The sequence below is a fragment of the Trachypithecus francoisi genome, unplaced genomic scaffold (assembly GCF_009764315.1).
Source record: "Trachypithecus francoisi isolate TF-2019V2 unplaced genomic scaffold, Tfra_2.0 Lachesis_group1, whole genome shotgun sequence".
NCBI lineage: Eukaryota > Metazoa > Chordata > Mammalia > Primates > Cercopithecidae > Trachypithecus > Trachypithecus francoisi.
The window spans coordinates 6,359,311-6,374,280 of NW_022681454.1; the positions used below are offsets into that span (position 1 = coordinate 6,359,311).

A 14,970-nucleotide genomic window follows, 5' to 3' on the forward strand; every position below is an offset into this window, starting at 1 on the left:
CTGAGGTGAGAGGCTGTGTCCATTGTGTTTTTTGCATATGGATGTCCAGTTGTTTCGCACCACTGGTTGAAAGATCCCCTTTGCACATGCCCCAGGCCAATGCAGGTGCTGGGTCCTTTATCCTGTAGAAGGTACTGCCTTCTGGATGTACCTATGGCTTCCCTGTGGTGTCCCTGGGCACTTCCCTCTAGCCCCTCTATTTTCATAATCAGAAATCCGCAGAGCTTTAATTGGATTGAGCCTCAGCCTGTTTTTCTTGGCAGGAATGCTGGTTTTTATTGGTCAGGTGGGCTTCCCAGTGCATCCTGCCAGAAGGCACCAGTGTCTGGTGTTCCCACGGGTACTGGAGCACAGGGTGACCAGTGGGTCGGGGCGAGATCTGCTATTTCCTTGGTTAGCTTCCTTATCAGCCCTTCTCATGGCTTCACCGAAACACTCAGGGAAGTTAGATTAGGGACTCTACTAGATGATTCCAAGAAGCTATTGTTGCTTTGTTAGGTGTGATAATGGCATTTTGGTTATGTAAGGAAGTGCCCATATTTTTAGAGATGCATGCTGAAGTGTAAGGGCGTGATTTTACTTTAAAATCTCCAGTGGAGAAAAAATAGGCAAGAGAAAAAAAGGGAGAGATGAAGCAAGTGTGGCAAAATCTTGATAATCGTCGAATCAGAGTGACTCCATGTTTTGAAGATGAGTAAATGTTTTCATAGGCCAAGTTCTGAGTTGCACGTTTCCCCCAAATGCTCCCCCAACCCCAGGTTATCAGGTGAATGTGAGCCGTTGGGAGCATTGAGAGGCTGTCTGCTACCTGTGCTTGGGGGCCATTAGGTGTTGCTCTTCTTCCCGTCTCTCTTTCCTCCCCTCTTTCCTTTTCTCCCCTCTTCCATCTTTGGTCCCCATCCTTTTCCAAAAATTTGGGGGTGACCCTCGGCAGAGTGCCCGCTTCACGGCTTGCCCTTTCTCATAACGACCACCAGAGGGCGCCATGATTTAAGTCCGTCGCTGTTCCTGGTGCTGAAATTCTGAAAGCGGGTGGAGCACATGATGGGCCCGGGAGCTCCTGCGGGCTTCAGCCCTGTTTTCTGTCCTTTGAAAACAAACACACCTTTCGGTCTAAGATATATACTGTTCTATATTCCCAAGATGTGGTCCCCAACCTTAGCATCCCTGAGGTTGGAAACAGAAGGGACGGCTGAGATGCTTAGTGGAGGGTGCAGGCCTGGGAAGGCTTTGTCCGAATCTGCCACTCACCAGCTGTGTGGCCCTGGGCTAGTCACTGCACATCCCTGAGCCTTGGTTTTTCTCATTTGTTAAATAGGAATGATAACCACGGCTCCTCTAAGAAGTTATTGTGAGGATTAATGAAACGCTGCAGATTTTAGTAATCTCAAGATACTATTATTCCTAATGCTATGACCACTACTAGTACTTTTTAAAAAGCACATGCTGTGTCAGGGGCCCCTCCAGTGCCCCTCCCAGGTGTGAGGTCAGGAGATGTGATGTCCAGCTCAACCCTGCCTTGCCTGTGACCACCTGTTTGACTCTGGCTGCACTGCAGCCACCCTTGAAATCTTATGCCTTCCTCTATGGAACATCCTGACCTTAAACCTGACCTTGCAGGGTTCCCATGGATATGTCGCCAAAGCTCTGAATACAGTGGCCAGTGCACCATTGATGCTAAGTCAGTGACAGCTGCTACTATCATTCTCAGGGCCTCTCGTTTAGCCACATGTTGGCTCTATGCTTTGTGGGTCCCCATAACTCCATCTCTGAATGCTTCTCGGGAAACTGCACCCCCAGGCCCACACTACCCCCAGGGACCTGTGGTGCTGGAGCATTGCTTTCCATAGCTTTCTACCTCTATTCACCACAACCCTTTGTAGCTAAATCAACAGTAGATGTTGGTCAGCAAAATACTGATTTTGCTGCAATATCTTGTTTGAATCCATATCATGACCCTAAGAGGGAAGCAAACATTGCCTTACTGTGTTTACTTTACGGCTGAAGAAATTGAGGCCCTGAAGAATGAAACTGCCCACCCGAGGTGCCCCAGCTAACAAGAATCAGGCATGGAATTGGGGAATTCTTAGAAGAAGAGAGTTGCTCAGAGATTCTATAGGAGAAACTGAGGCCAGATAGGTGTAGTCACTGGCTCAGAATTTCTGAGTGCCTTCATATCTGAGCTGGGATGGGAACCAGGCCCCCGACCTTGGCCCAGAGCCTGTTCCTTGGTGTCTAGTTCTCTGCCTTGAGCCTCATGGGTGTCATGGAAAAGATACTTACATAAAAGAAACATGCCTGACTTTATTACCCCTGAGACTTAGACAGTAATTTTTAGTGATTAGTCTTCTGACATGCCTGGTCCCTCATGGCCTGCACCTTTCAGGCATTTGATTTTGTACTCACTTGTGCCTCTAAAGCACCTTGTTAGTGGAGGTAAATTAACTTATTGATTTTGAGCTCCACTGCTACTATGATGAATTATAACATGATTTCAGTCATTTTGTTGTTACTTAGGCATTTGTTGAAATACTGGTGCACTGGTAGAGCTTCCGAAATGAATTTTTAACAAATCCCTGAAAACTATGTGAGCTTTTCCTAAATGCCTGGAGGAGGCAATAGGCCTGACTTTTTCAGATCTATGTTCTTTGATCAATAACATATCTCCTGGTACTGTTATGGCGAGGGTAAGCCCAGGAGAGCCCCAGGCTGTGGGGTCCCCTTTGAGAATGGGCCTGGCATTAGGCAGCAGGCACTGGAAAAAATTGTCATCCTTCCTGACACTGCATTTACACTCTTGGGGATTTATCCTGAGGAAATTATTTTAAAAATTAAAAAAACTCCTTCTGCCTAAATTCGCTGCAGAATTATTTGACAGTAGGAACAACACAAAGTAAACCTGGAATCAACCTAAATGTGCAGTGACAGGGACATTGTTTTCCAGTTGTAGCATTGGTTTGCTTCTGGGAGTTTGTGTTAACTTGCTCCTTTGGGGCATCCATACTTGCAGAGCACAGGGAGAAGGGTGTTAGCTGTGACCGGCGGTTTTTTTATTTCAAGGGGAAGACTCTCGCTTACACTTCCTCCTTTTCTGCCTGAGCACAGGGGGACACTTTGTGCAAATAATCACATACCATTTAGGAATGCTTTTGGGGCCAGGTGTGCTGGCTCACTCTTGTAATCCCAACACATTGGGAGACCAAGGCAGGAGGATCACTTGAGGCCAGGAGTTAGAGACCAGCCTGGGCAACATAGTGAGATCCTGTCTCTAAAAAAAAAAAAAAGATAAAACAAAACATTAGCTGGGCATGGTGGTCCACACCTCTAATCCCAGCTACTTGGGAGGCTGAGTTGGGAGGATTGCTTGAGCCCAGGAGTTTGGGGCTGCAGTGAGTCGTGATCATGCCACTGCACTCCAACCTGGGCAACAGAGCAAGACACCATCTCTAAAAACAAAATTAATAATAATAATAAACTAGGAAAGCATTCAGCTACAAGTAGGAGGAAAATTGACTAGATGGACTTCTGGTAGCTGGAACTGAAAGAGATAGGGCTGCAAAAACATTTTCACCATAAAAGGCAAGGGGTCTGCCATCCAGAACTCATGGCTTGGCTGGGTGAGGCCAACAGGAACCAGGTTCCAGTGTCTTCCCGCTCTGCCAAGCTCAGCCCTGGACCAGACCGTCTTTCTCTGAGCCTTGTTCTTGTCCTTCAGTAAACGAATGGGGCCAGGGTGAGAATGGTTGGGTGGGGGGACACTGGGCTTCTTTTTCCCTTCCTTGGGAGCAATCCACTCTGGGGACTTGAGGGTCTTCCACTGAAGGCAGATCCTTGGATGAGTGAAGGCTGCTGTGTTGACAGCTCAGCTCGGGGGCCTAGGAAGTCAGAGATGAGATTTCTCGTGGCTATTATGGAGAGCAGACCCATGTAGAAGAAACATGCTCAGCTTTACCACTCCCAGTACTGCTTGGGGCAGTATCTTAGGTGTGGCTTTCTTGCTCATGGTCACGAGGTGGCAACTGGATGTCCAGGCCCGGGGTGTGAGGTCATGGGTAGCAGGATAGGCAGGGGAAGGGAGCCTGTTTCCCGGCACTCCGCACTCATGCTTTATGTGACAAGCTGGGTGGCCCCTAGCTGCTTCCCTGTCTCCATGTCAGCCGCTTGGTTAAGCATGGTTCTCAGGGGTCCCTTGGACAGCTCTCCTGGTTCTCAGGGGTCCCTTGGCCAGCTCTCCTGCTAGCAGCTGACATCAGGGGAGAAACCTGTGATGCCTTTTCCAGCAGCCAGTGTGCATCAGGGCAGCAGTGCTGGGCACTGTTCCCACAAAGTAGCGTCTGGGCTTCTGTTTGGGAGGGGCCTCTGAGCCTTGTGACCTGCTCCGTGGCATCTCCTCAGTAGGAAAAAAACCCTGCTTCCCCAGAGAAGGAATTTGGTCTTTGGGAAAAGACAGACTCATCTGCTGTCCAGGTTGGGGAGAAGATTGGAAGGAGGTGGAGCCTTCCTGGTTGGTTGAAAAGAGGAAGAGCAGAGGCCTCCCCATCTGAATTGCCCTCTGCAGTTTCAAAGCTGGTTCACTGGTGGTGTCTCCTGAGCCTCACCCTACTCCTGGGATGTGGGGGCCAGAGCTACAGCTCACTGTGGGGACAACGCCAGGCCCAGATGCGAGGCTCTCGGGAACCATGAGAGGGCGTGATCCTCTGCTTTCCACCTTCCCAGGACAGGTGTGAGAACCACATCAGCTCTGCCACACCCCCTGAGCATCCACTGTATGCTTTCATTTTTTAGGGGAGGTTTTCTAAGAAAGAAACCTGCCTTTGGCCGGGTTAAGAAGTGTCTGTGGGCCGGGCGCGGTGGCTCAAGCCTGTAATCCCAGCACTTTGGGAGGCCGAGACGGGCGGATCACGAGGTCAGGAGATCGAGACCATCCTGGCTAACACAGTGAAACCCCGTCTCTACTAAAAATACAAAAAAAAAACTAGCCGGGCGAGGTGGCGGGCGCCTGTAGTCCCAGCTACTCGGGAGGCTGAGGCAGGAGAATGGCGTAAACCCGGGAGGCGGAGCTTGCAGTGAGCTGAGATCCGGTCACTGCACTCCAGTCCGGGCGACAGAGCGAGACTCCGCCTCAAAAAAAAAAAAAAAAAAAAAAAAAAAAAAAAAAAAAGAAGTGTCTGTGGTTCTTTTGTAGGTTAAGTAGAGAGACATCAGCAATGCTTCAGAGAGTTAAGCGCCTGGCAGGGTGGTGGGCAAACCACCCTCACTAGACAAAACTCCAGAGTTCAAATCTACAAACATTTTTTTCTAAAACAAGTGTTTCAATAACCGTAGCATCCTTTAACAGCATAATGTGGTCTCAGGTTCAACAGTCATTGGGATTATTGTGTATAAACTTCTCCATCTTAAGGAAAGCTTGATGCCTTCTCAGCAAACAGTTCTAGAGGGAAGCTTATCTTTAGGACAAGATACGGATTACAGTAGAGCTTTAATATCCACCACAGGGTCCTGGGTGTGTAAATATTCCCTCACCTTTTCTGTAATAGTTTGGCAGAAAGTCCTGGCTGGCCCTGGCTTGGTCTCTCACGGCAGCTCTGCGGTCTCATTCCTCTGTCACATCTGACCCTGGTGATGTTTTCTCCAGCCAGGGCTAAAATAAAGAGTACGGAATGATCATTTCTGTTTCCTCCGCACAGGGACGACTTCCTGCTTTGGTCCACTCTCTGGGGTCTGTTAGACCTGCTGTGTTATTCATAACGTACGTAATCCACATGTCTAGCCTAAGCAAAATCGAGAAATGAATATCTGTGCACCCACCATCCACGCTAAGAGAGAGAATAGAACATTCTAGGATGTTAGAAGCCCCCAGTGGCCCTCCATTGGGAGTTCATCCACTCCACCATTTAAGGCAAGCTGGTCCAACCTGGGGTCTGAGGGCTGCATGTGACCCAGGATGGCTTTGAATGCAGCTCAACAGAAATTTGTAAACTTTCTTAAAACATGAGTTTTTTTTTTTTTTAGCTCATCAGCTGTCGTTAGTGTTAGTCTATTTTATGTGTGGCCCAAGACAATTATCGTTAGTGTTAGTATATTTTATGTGTGGCTTGCAGAAGCTGAAAGATTGTACACCTATGTTCTAAGGGAACTGGATCAGCGATCTCTGGCTTTACCTTAGTTTTGGTGTTGCTACACAATGTATTGGTTAGTGTTGCCTGCATTTGCAATTTAAATAAAATCAGAGAGCAGGCCTTGCTTTTGGCCATCTAACATTGTGTTTGAAGATTCCTTCCTTCCTTCCTTCCTTCCTTCCTTCCTTCCTTCCTTCCTTCTTTCCCTCCCTCCCTCCCTCTTTCTTTCCTTCCTTCCTTCCTCCCTCCCTCTTTCCTTCCTTCCTTCCTTCTCTCTCTCTTCTCTCTCTCTCTCTCTCCCCCTTTCCTTCCTTCCTTCTTCCTTCCTTCCTTCCTTCCTTCCTTCTTCTTTCTTTCTTTCCTTCTTTCCTTCTTTCTTTCCTTCTTTCTTTCCTTCTTCCTTCCTTCCTTCTTCTTCCTTCTTTCTTTCTTTCTTTCTTCTTTCTTTCTTCTTCTTTCTTTCTTTCTTTCTTTCTTCCTTTCTTCCTTTCTTCCTTTCTTTTCTTTCTTTTCTTTCTTCCTTCCTTCCTTCCTTCCTTCCTTCCTTCCTTCCTTCCTTTCTTTCTTTCTTTCGACTGTGTTTCTCTCTGTCACCCAGGCTGGAGTGCAGTGGCATGATCATGGCTCACTGCAGCCTCGACCTCCTGGGCTCAGGTGATCTTCTCAACTCAGCCTCCTGAATAGCTGGGACTCCTGGTGCACACCACCATACTCAGCTATTTAAAACAAAATTTTTAGTAGAGAAGGGGTCTCACTGTGTTGCCCAGGATGGTCTCAAACTTCTGAGCTCAAGTGATCCTCCCGCCTCGGCCTCCCAAAGTGCTGGGATTACAGGTGTGAGCCACCGCGCCCGCCCTCTTTGTGAAGGTTTCTCACACGATGCCATGTGCTGCTGAAGGTCGCTCATTTCCCTGCTCTGTGGCATTTCGTTTTGTAAATATGTCGCAGTGTGTACCTGTGTCACTGCTGACGGATGTTGGGTGGTTCCTTCTTTTTGGCATTTCAGGAATTTCTGTAGGGCAGATGCCCAGGGACAGACTTAGCGGCCCAGAGAACACGTGTCTGTTCAGCTTTACCAGGTCCTTTCAAACTGTTCTGCAAAGTGGCCCTCCAGCTCTGTGCCTTTGCCAAGAACTGGTATTTGTTTTTTGTTTATTTGTTTGTTTTGTTTTGAGACGGAATCTTGTTTTGTCGCCCAGGCTGGAGTGCAGTGGTGCGATCTCAGCTCACTGCAACCTCTGCCTCCCTGGTTCAAGCGATTCTCCTGCCTCAGCCTGCTGAGTAGCTGGGATTATAGGCACCCACCACCATGCCCAGCTAATTTTTGTATTTTTAGTAGAGAAGGGGTTTGGCCAGGTTGGTCAGGCTGGTCTCGAACTCCTGACCTCATGATCCACCCACCTCGGCCGCCCAAAGTACTGGGATTACAGGTGTGAACCACCGCGCCTGGCCTGGTATTTGTTGGTTTTTTTTTAACCGTTGCCATTGTTGTTTTTTTGGTGACCGTGTTCATGGGCCGCCCTGGTTGACCCGTAGGAGACAGAGGCTGAGCTGGAATTCAGTGTGTGGGGTGTGGATCAGGAGGTGCTCTTGGAGTCCACGCCTGATTGGTGAGGGAAGGCAGCAGGATTGGGCAGAGGGAAAGCTGAGCCGAGTTGCAGTCCAGTGACAGCTGTGGCTGACTGTGAGCGGCTGAGGGGCTGCGGTGGTGTGTCCACGCCATCCTGCCTTGGGCCCAGATGGCTGCTTCTTCACGCTTGCCCAGTCACAGGAGGCGAGCTACTCTGCAGGTGTCTCCTGACAGCACCCCGCCTGCTGCGGCAAAAATCCCTCCTTGCGGGGCGTCTGGGCGGCCCCTCCCTGAGCCCGCTCTGCCGGCCAAACATGTCTCTGGTCTTTGGGACTCAGACCCTCCTTGCTTTTCTTCCTGTTGGGTTGTTTTCCAAAAATTGATTACAACGTTTTTTTCCTTCTAATACATTCTGCACATGAATCCTGAGTTCATACCGGTTGCAAATATCTAAGGTTGTGACTTTTTCACTGAAACTTTACGGTGGAAGCACAAAGTCTGGTTCTCTATTTCTTGTCGTGTCAGTGTTGGTGAGCTGTGTTTTTCTAGAAATTTATCTGTTTCTTCTAAGTTTTCACAATAATCTAGCATTTTTTTTCCTTTTTTTCTTTTTTTTTTTGAGACAGAGCCTTGCCCTGTCACCCAGGGGGAGTTCAGTGGTGTGATCTTGGCTCACTGCAACGTTTGCCTCCCAGGTTCAAGCAATTATCCCTGCCTCAGCCTCCCTAGTAGCTGGGTACAGGTACCCACCGCCACGCCACCACGCCTGGCTAATTTTTTGTATTTTTCGTAGAGACGGGGTTTCACCATGTTGGCCAGGCTGGTCTTGAACTCCTGACTTCAGGTGATTCGCCCACTTTAGCCTCCCAAAGTGCTGGGATACAGGCGTGAGACACGCGCCCAGCCATTCTCGCATTATCTTTTAAATCTCTGTAATGTGTTCTGTCCTGTCAAATTCATTCTTCCTTAGTTAATGTTGCTGGAGGTTTGTTTACTTTATTAATCTTTTCGAAGATGATCGTGAGGTTTGGGGGAGCATCCACGAGGCCTACAGTGTGGCCTCTGCCTGCGGTGTGCCCTGTTTAGTGCAGATCTCCAGGGGTTACTGCTGGGCTTCAGTTTGTTCATGTGGTGGGTGGAAGTGAGCACACTGTTCCCTGAGCTCTGTAGAATGTCACTGTCCCTTTTGGAGGGTACTGTGGTCTTTTATCATTATCACGAGTGCATTTGACTTAGCTCCTGGATAAAGGACAGGGGCTGTGAACAATTTGTCATGAATCCCTTAAAGCACCTGGCAGCTTAGCCCACGCTAGGTCTTTGAGAAATATTGGTTAGATGACGGCACCTATGTGGCGAGGGAATCAGCAGCTCAGTCAGCAGTTTACTGCCTTCTCAGGGATTCTACTTGGTTCCCCTCCTCCCTTTTTTTAAAGTTAGAAAATGACTCACATGGCTGGGCACAGTGGCTCACGCCTGTAATCCCGGCCCTTTGGGAGGCCGAGGTGGGCGGATCACTTGAGGCTAGGAGTTTGAGACCAGCCTGGCCAACTCTACTAAAAATACACAAATTAGCTGGGTGTGGTGGCGGGTGTCTGTAATCCCAGCTACTCTGGAGGCTGAGGCACGAGAATTGCTTTGGGAGGCGGAGATTGCAGTGAGCTGAGATCACACCATTGCACTCCAGCCAGGGTGACAGAGTGAGACTCTGTCTCAACAAACAAACAAACAAACAGAAAGAATGACTCATGGTCCCTTGTAAGGGTCTGATCTGGTCAGGGCAGGGTTTTTGAGGATCTGACCACTCTGTCCACCTCTGCTCCAGCGCTCCTGTGTGACAGGGAACCTACGTGATGGACAGTAGGCAGAAAGAAACAGATATTAATTAATTAATTAATCTTGACCTGTATTCCAGCAACTCCCGAGTGCTGCAACCCTCAGGTGGCAGCTATTTTGGAGAATGGAGCATAGGACAATGCTGGTTGCCTTCCCAATATCCATTATTCCTGGATTTCTGGCTAACAGCCGTGACTTAAATCAGGGGGCTGTGTGTGCGGCTGAAATTCATATTCCCAGGTCTGTAATTCAGCAGAGGTGATCATGGGACCCAGTTCTAACCAATGGGACATAAGCTGAGATCACTGGGTAGGGCTTTTGGGAAAGATCCTCCACAGAGAATGACTCAGCTGGCACCTGCACTTTCCCTTGTTTTCTTCTTGTCTGGAATGTGATGGCTGGAGCAATGGCAGTCATTTTGTAATCATGAAGTGACTTGAGGACACCATAGGTTAAGGATGAAGAAGCAGATAGACAGACGGGACCTGGAGCCTTAACCACAATACAGAGTTCTGCTCCAGTGCTGGGTTGCTGGTCTCTGGCTTTATTTTATAAAACACTACATTTCTTCTTAGCTTTCAACACAGCTCCTAACTGACACAGGCCGGGAAGCCCAAATGGAGATTTTTGCTTCCTTTCCATGTATCCCCGTCAGTCTCTCCCTGATGCACAAGGAAAGGCCATTCTGAGCACATCCATCTTCATGCAGAAACCACGTGTGTGGAGCCCTCATGCACTGTGGTGGGAACATGAAATGGTGTAGCCACTTTGGAAAGTAGTTGGGCAGTTCCTCAAAAGGTTAAACATAGATTTATCTCATGACCCAGCAGTTCTACTCCTAGGCATCTACCCAAGAGAATTGAAGACATCCACCCATACAAAAAGGTACACACGAATGTTCATGGTGGCACTATTCATAGTAGCCAAAAATGAAAACAACCCAAATGTCCATCACCTGACGAATGGGTAAACAAAATGTGGTCTATCCATACAGTGGAGTATTATACAGTCCTGAAAAGGAAGGAAGACCTGCCACACACTACAGTGTCACTGAACCTTGAACACATCATGTTAAGTGAAAGAAGCTACATACAAAAGACCACATAGTGTATAACTCCATTTATACAAAATGTTCATAATCAGAAAATTCATAGAGACAAAAAGCAGATTAGTGGTTACCAGGGGTTAGGGGCTTGGAGAATGACCACTAATGAACATGTGGTTTCTTTTTGGGGTGATGAAATATTTTAAAAGTAAATCATGGTGAACGCTGCACAGCTCTGTGAATATACTAAAACTACTGAATTGTAGACTTTGAAAAGTAAAGTGTATGGTATATGGCTCATGCCTCAATAAAGCTCTGATTAAAGACTGCGTATGCTTTAAAGTGAGAAGCTTGGTGTCACTGGAGTCAGGCGATAAAGCAGGACAGGGCTATCTGCAGGGTCCCCATGGGCCTGGGGCAGGTGGCCACGTGGCCAGTTTCTGCCTTCTCTAGTGGAACAGGATGGCACGGTGGTTAGGACCCAGACTTCTCTACCTACACAGCTGCACGCCCTTGGAGAGACCTAGTTCCTGTGCCTTGGTGACCTCACTTGTCAAATGGGGAGACTCCTGTATCGCCCGCAAGGTTGTAGTGAGGCTAAGCGAGAGTAATCAGGAATGCCTAGTGCAGCTTCCGCCTGCAGGGACACTCAGCAAACCCCGGATCTGATTCTTCCATTTCCCTGCACACTTGTCCGCCTTGACCACTGCCCGGTCGGCAGGTGCTTCTGTAGTCTGGGTTTGAGAAGAACTTTCAGAATGGTAGATTTTTAATTTTTTTTTTAAAGGAGAGAAGGCAAGCAGTGTCAGGAATCGTCCTCCGTGTTGTTACAACATATTATAAAGCTCGGTCATTGAAATAGTCTGGAGGTTACGCTCGACTTGGGAGAGAGACTGGTGAAGGGCCACATAGTACATGTGTGAGTCCCCTGTGGCCACCAGAGCGAAGTCCACAGACTGGCTGGTTTAAGACGACAGAAATGTATTGTCCCCAGTTCTGGAGGCCAGAAGTCCAAGTTCACAGTGTGGGCAGGGTTGGTGCCCTCTGAGGGCTATGGGGGGAATCTGTCCCAGTCTCTTCTCCTGGCTTCTGGTGCTTTGCCCACAACTTTGCTGCTCCCTGGCTTGTGGAAGCCTCATCCCAACCTCAGCCTCCATCCTCCCACAGCACTCTCCCTGCGTGTGCCTGTCTGTGTGTCCACATTGCCGCCCTCTCTTCTTTTTGGAAGGACGTCAGACATGTTGGATTAGGGACTCGGCTTCATGATGCCATCTCAATGCATTTCATCTGCAACTACCCTATTTCCAAATACAATCACATCCTGAGGTTCTAGGGCTGAAGACCACAGCATGCAGATTTTAGGAGGAAGTAATCCAGCCCTTCCTGATGGAAAGTCAGAAGTAGGTTTGAGCTACATAATAAATCACTCACTGTGTAACGGGCTCAATGTTTGTGGAGCACCTGCTCTGAGCAGGTGCCGGGAAACAGCAGTGATAGGCTGACAGGGTCCCTGCCCACGAGGAGCTCAAGCAGCAGGGTGGGGAGGACATTGCACGACGGTGCGGGAGCGGCCAGCTCCTCGCGTCTGCTGCCTTTGTAACGAGAACAAGTTAGAGGGACAGACTGCATTCGCGGCCGGCTCTTTCACGCACGTAGCCCGTGGTGTGGGTGGTGCCACCGCTCCAAGGCTGAACCCCGAGCCCCTTCGGCCAAGGGAGCATCTGCTGCCACAGCGGATGACTTGAGGTTTTATTTCACAATTTCATTTGCCGCGTTATTGGCGTTTGGAAGATGACGTGACCTCATCCCCTTTTTCTTTGCCTAGTGAAAATAGCAGGTGGTTTTGTTCCCTTCCCACCACTGGGTGTGTTTAGCGCCATCATAACACAGATTGTTAAATCATCCTCGTATGTTTCCGTTTTGCTCTGAAACGTTCCCGTCGCCGGGGGCGATGAACTTGGCTCAATGCACCTGTGTGTCGGTGGAACTTGGCAGATGGGCGGCGGGCACCTCAACATGCCGATATCTCTACCCCGAGGAAGCGGCCGTGGGGTGGGGTAAAGAGCCAGGAAGAGGGGAATCTGGATTTGATTCCCAAATCTGACGTCCCAGCCGTGGGACCTGAGACAAGTCATTCAACTTGTAGGGGTGCCCGCCTCAGTGACCCCCGGAAGATTAAATGGAATGACGAATGCAGAACTTTTTTTTGGATTGTTTTTAATATGGTAAAATATACATAACACAAAACTAATCATTTTAAACATTTTCGATGTCTAATTCAGTGGCATCCGGTACATCCCCATTGTTGTGCAAGCATCTCCACGACCCGTCACCGGAGCTTTTTCTTTGTACCCATTAACACCAACTCTCTGCAACCCCAGCCCTGGTAACCCCCATTTCACTTCCTGTCTCTATGAATATAAGTGGAATCACACAGTATTTGTCCTTTTGCCACTGGTTTATTTTCTTTAGCATAATATTTTCAAGGTTCGTCTACATTGCAGCATGTGTCAGAATTTTATTCTTTTTTTCGGGCTGAATAATATTTATGGAAAGGGCTAATCTGTAAATTGCCGTGCCACTAAAAACAAAGTTTTAGATGGTGTGTAAAAATTAACGGTTGAACCAAACAGAGGAGGTGAACTGAAAAGTACACTCTCTTCTTCCTTCAACCACAGAGCCATTCCCCATGTAACTGCCTGTGCATCCTCCGGACATTTCTCTGCACTGATGAGCATTTACGTGTGTCCTTTGTTTTTAGACCTCTATGCTGTTCTGCACCTTGATTTTTTCCCCTTTGATGTCATTCTTCCTTTTTTTTTTTTTTTTTTTTTTGAGAGGGAGTCTCGCTCTGTTGCCCAGGCTGGAGTGCAGTGGAGTGATCTTGGCTCACTGCAAGCTCCATCTCCTGGGTTCAAATGATTCTCTTGCCTCAGCCTCCTGGGTAGCTGGGATTACAGGTGCCCACCATCATGCCTGGCTAATTTTTGTAATTTTAGTAGAGACAGAGTTTCACCGTGTTGGCCAGGCTGGTCTCGGACTCCTGACCTCAGGTGATCTGCCCACCTCAGCCTCCGAAAGTGCTGGGATTACAGGTGTGAGCCACCGTGCCCGACCTGTTATCTTTCAATATTGGCACACACACATAGAAATGCCTCATTCTGTTCAACAGTTGCTTAGCATCCACTGATAGGTGGCCATGTCTTATTTCCCCAGGTCCATGCTGATGTCCATGTACGTCATTTACCAATACTTGCCATTACAAACAACACTGGAAATGATTGTTCTTGACACAAGAGTGAGATTTACACCTGAATCCCTAGAAGACAAGAGGCCTGTGCATTGAGAAGCCTCACATTGTCAAATTGCCCCCTGTGGAGGTGACCCCTTCTCCACCCACCCACCCTGCACAGGAGGGGCTTCCCACAGTGATATCACTCCTGTGGGGAATGGGCTGCAGGACCTTTTTTTTTGGTCACTGCCATATTTGAAAAGTGCAACATTTCTGGTTTAATTCACATTCTTTTAAAATGATGAGAGTGCACACATCTTTTTTCACTTGCCTTTCTTCTTATATGAATTAAAGAATTGTTTCTTTTTCTTTCTTTGTGTGTGTTTCTTTTTATGTGAATGACTTGTGAGTCTCCTTTTCTCACTTTTCTACTGAGCTTTTCATCTCTGTCTTCTTGTTTATTTGTAAGAGTTCTTTACATAGCTAGGAAAGTGCACTGTGCATGCTAGTTGTTGAAATCTGTTAAACTCAAAGTCGTCTCTAAATATCTTACCTTCTTTGAAGTTACCCATAAAATTCTATGTGCCCCTGAGACAGCAATGCTTCCTATCATAATCCTGGGCTTACAGTTCCTATTCTTCACCTTGAGGCTTAGAGGCTCTCCTTCAGTGTCTATTGATAATTTACCGAACCCTCATCTCTTCCTCAAGCTACACAGAGTGAGGTGGGGAAAAGATGATGGTCAGATGCTATGGAAGGAGCTGGAAAGAAGCTGTCAGGGGTAGGGGTGGTGCAGGGCTAACACTGTGATAAAGGCAGCCAAGCAACCTCAAGGTAAGTATTAGTTCAGTGGACTGCAGTGTGGGGTGTTGTCCCTGCCACAGGGCATCAGGGAAGCCTTCCTGGAGGTGGCAATAGTTCAGCTGAGCTGCAGTGGGACCTCAGTAGCCATGTACTCTCATCCAAAGGCTCAGAAGTCAGCCAGGAAAAGCTGCCCCTGTGCCGGAGTGGGCTGTGGGACTGTGCGAGGTGGGGAGGGGCTTCCAGTTCCATGTTTTTAAGTGGGGAGTGACCTGGAGTCCGTAGTGAGGGATTTCGTAGGCTGTGGGGAAATAGCTGCTGAGGGGTGAGGTTTGAAGACAAATGACAGAGGGGAGATGGGGAGGAGTCA

General features: G+C 48.3%; 1 protein-coding gene across 1 annotated transcript in view; it reads left to right on the forward strand.

Annotated features, from left to right (window-relative positions):
* The window catches only part of PPP2R2C (protein phosphatase 2 regulatory subunit Bgamma), a 247,969-nt gene that overhangs the window by 17,035 nt on the left and 215,964 nt on the right, over positions 1 to 14,970 (forward strand). The window lies entirely within an intron of this gene.